This window comes from Ceratosolen solmsi, unplaced genomic scaffold, assembly GCF_000503995.2.
Source record: "Ceratosolen solmsi marchali unplaced genomic scaffold, CerSol_1.0 scaffold57, whole genome shotgun sequence".
Classification (NCBI taxonomy): Eukaryota; Metazoa; Arthropoda; class Insecta; order Hymenoptera; family Agaonidae; genus Ceratosolen; species Ceratosolen solmsi.
This window is the reverse complement of record NW_011948427.1, coordinates 4,481,770-4,485,583: the sequence shown is the minus strand read 5'-3', so window position 1 is coordinate 4,485,583 and position 3,814 is coordinate 4,481,770. Positions and strand designations below refer to the sequence as shown.

At 53.5% G+C, this 3,814-nt stretch overlaps 1 protein-coding gene across 1 annotated transcript in view; it reads left to right on the top strand.

Annotated features, from left to right (window-relative positions):
- The first annotated feature begins 906 nt into the window (after nt 1-906).
- Nucleotides 907-3,814, top strand: part of sty (sprouty signaling antagonist) — a 47,900-nt gene continuing 44,992 nt past the window's right edge. Inside the window, exon 1 of the mRNA XM_011501147.1 lies at nt 907-1,075. The gene's annotated coding sequence lies outside the window, so the exon portion shown is untranslated. The remainder of the gene's footprint in view (nt 1,076-3,814) is intronic.

Genomic DNA, 3,814 nt, shown 5'->3' with positions numbered 1-3,814 from the left:
CGAGTAGCGGAGCAGCCAGCGTAGGGCTCGGCTCGGCTCGTAAACGAGATCATCGTGAAATCGCGGCTCGTTGCAGTTGGGCAGTCGCAGCCTCTCGCCACTCACGTAACCATCGCCAGTGCCTCCCGAGCGTCGGTGTCCCGCGAGTGTTCTCTCGGAGAAGAGAAGAAGAGGAAGAGAAGGAGGCTGGAGGTGGAGGCGGAGGTGAAGGAAGGCAGTCTGAGAGAGAGAGAGAGAGAGAGAGAGAGAGAGAGAGAGAGCGCCAAGTCTTTGATAGGAGGCGAGCTCGTGCATATGCGTGCTCAAGCGAGCGTCGGATGTCGCGGAGCTGCGCCGCTGACCGCTCCGCGACGAGGACCTCGCCGGGGACCGCCGGCGACGACCTAATCTCCGGAGCACAGATCGAGTCTTGTTACGGGGTTTGAGGCAAAGTCAGCGTCGGCGGTGACAACGACAGCGACAGGAGCAACGGCGGCGGCGGCGGCGGCGGCGGCGGCGGCGGCGGCGGCGGCGGCGGCGGCGGCGGCGGCGGCGGCGGCGGCGGCGGCGGCGGCGGCGGCGGCGGCGGCGGCAGCGACGGCAGCGACGGCACAGCCGGAGAAGTGAGCGCGTTCGTAATAACGGGCTGGTATATTTCGTGGTGCACGGTGTTTAGATAAGTGTGGAAGTGTGGATACCTTGGACTGCACGCCGGCGCCGGCGCTGCCACCGCGGCGTCCACCCCGGCCAAGCAGCAGCAACAGCAGCACAAGCCCAGGGACAGGAGGTGCCAGCGCCAGGCAGCAGCAGCAGCAGCAGCAGCAGCAACAACACCATCAACACCAGCACCAACACCAGAATCAGCACCAGCACCAGCATCAGCATCAGCACCAGCACCAGCACCAGCACAAGCATCAGCATCAGCATCAGCATCAGCATCAGCATCAGCATCAGCACCAGCAACAACAACATCAACACCAAAGCCATCGCCACCAAGAGCAACAGAAGCAGCAACAGCGGCTGCTTATCGCTGCTGCTAAGCCGCTGTTAACGCCGCCCAGCTACCCAGCGCCACCCCGGCCGCCCAGTCGAAACGGTAAGGAGCCCGAGCTTTATTTATTATTGCGCTTAGTGAATGGCTAATGAATGCGACTCTCGAAAGCGCATTCGTCGACGCTCGATCAAGTCCCGCATCCGCTATTCGCCCTGATTTCACGAGTTGACTTTCGTAATCCGCTCGGCCACCCACCCGATTCACCTCACCGACTCTTCTTCCTTCCGCTCGATCTTGCCTTCCCACCTCCCTCGATCCAAAGCGCCTCATTAAACTAAAATAAAATGGGGCGCGCGGATTCGTTAAGCTCTGTCGTTTGTACGTGTGAGCTCGTAACGGTTCTAGACGGATCTCGTACTACATTGATTACGGCATCGAGGAGGCATTTCCAAAAATTTTAACGATTAACTCGGTTGACCGGGGATTGACATCGCGCGAGAGTTAAAATGACGATCGGCGATCCTATCTGTCCCAGCCATCGAATCGAGGAGGAATGACGTGGATGCGGAAAAACAGCTTGACGTAGTATTGGATCGTGCGGCTGATCTTATCAACGCGGCAGGCACTCGACCTGCCCAAAACTGTATAAATTTACAATAATTACGAGGCGATTGTGACGTGTAGAGCGAAATCTAAATCCCACTTTGAGCGTAAAGTAAGTAAGTAGTATTGTAGAATGCCTAACGGAAGGCATTTTTTGTCAGTGTGCTCGTATTTCATTATACGCATTGTCGTTGTTCGCTTACCCACGCGCACGCACGCACGCACGCACGGTCGATCAATTTGCCAATTTGTTCATAGATTCGTCGATAAATATATCGAGAGCAGAATTTTTTCAACAACCACTAGTCGAGGTGCCACTACATTAATACAATTGACCATTAGCCAGGCGATTTATAAATAGTTAATTGTCAATTATAGGACGATTAGCTCGCTCCCGCTATTTACTAAAATTAAAAGGAAAGGAAGCGTCAAATGAGAGTCAATAGCGCGCAACGCAAGGTTAAATTCCTCCTTTAAAGTCCATTGACCTTGGCACACCATAAAATTAAAATCCAATTAATTCAAGGACTCCCAAAGTCGTTCTAATGCAATTATATTATATGGTAGTGTGCGTGTTTGGAAAGTAAATTTTAAAAAAATCAGAGCTCGAAGGAGCTTTGGAATTTGGTGAAAATAAGGTGGAAATAAGGTGGAAATAAGGTGGAAAATAGCCCAGACCTACGACAATAAATGGCTAAGGGGATAGGACGATAAGACGAAACTACAATACACCTAATTACAATACACATTGACTAATTGACACATTGACACATTGACACTTTGACGATTTCCAAACATCCATATATCCTACATGCGATAGTCATGAATTTTTCTAATCCAGTCATCACCAGTACTTTTTTTATTATTCGTTAAAGAATTGGCGAAGTAAATTTTCTCATAAGATCTTTCGTTAGAGCATAGGGGATAAGCTATTATGCGAGCTTACGTAAACCAGAGCAATAATTAATCAATCAGCAATAATTTACTTTAAGACTAGTTGCATCGTGAGGGCGCTTGAAAGGATCTCGCATTTCTCGCAGACATGCCCATGAAAATGCAAACAAAGTGTCCCGGGCAAGTAGCCGTGCGCGAGCATGGACGCGACGAGCGATGTCCTCCTCCACGCTCGTCGAACAATCGCCGCAAAACTGAATTGCGAAGCGCGACAGGCGCACGTGCGAGTCCAATACAATAATAAAAGGACTTTCCTCGGGCAAGAAGCGCGCGTCCCTCGTCCTTCATCCAAGCCGCGGGTCGCATCGCATCGCATCGCATCGCATCGCATCGCATCGCATCGCATCGCGTCGCGTCGTCTCGCATCGCCTCGCCTCGTACGTCGCACGTCGCACGTCGCACGTCGCACGTCGCACGTCGCGAGGCGCACGTCGCAAGAAAGACACACGTCGTCACACGGCGCCAAGAGAGAACCAGTTTTTCCTGGTCCGGGTGAAAAATCAATAAGCGCGAGGCAGAGGGGCGAGTTTCATTCATCGGCGGGGTCGAGCGCGCGACCGGTAAGGCAGAGAGTCTCGAGCCCGGCCAAGCGAGATACTATAATGGAGGTCGGGCCTCAGTCATTGAATGAAAACCGGTGACCGGGGCAGACCGGTGAGTTTGCCGAAGCGGTGAGGGGAGAAGGTCGGGGGAGGGGTGAGAGAGCGAGAGGAGGGGGGGGGGGGGGGGGGATTGGGTGGGGGGGGGAGAAGGAGGTAACGAGACGAAGGGCGAGGGGTGTCCTCGCGCATAGAAAGTTCGCGAGAAAGTTGCTAGCGAGCGGGGTTTCCGGGGCCGTGCTGACAACCCGTTGAAATCCCCCGGCCGTCGCTTCTCCTCCTTCATGAATGAAAGTGGCGTCCCTGCGCGCACCGTTTCCTCGCTCTCCAGCTCTTTATGAAATTCCGAAAACGCCACGGGTTACGCTACGACAGAGACTCTGTCCAATGTGCTATGCATCGCGAGATTCTCCAGCGCGGCTTTTTTCTTCTTCGCGCCTCTAATTTAGGCATTTTTGCTCGTGCGTTCTATCGAGCTGTTATAATCATTGACAGCCGATGGGCCTAATTAGGTATAATTATGTTCATTAAATCCGCCTTGCTATTTTTAATCGATAAGCTCTCTCGTTACTTTCTCGTTCGCTTCCAATGTCAAATCGCGCGACCCTCCCACAACCTCCTCCCTCATGGCTTCTTCCGTGCCCCCCTCCCCCCTCCCCCTCCCCCCACACACACAACCCGCCAA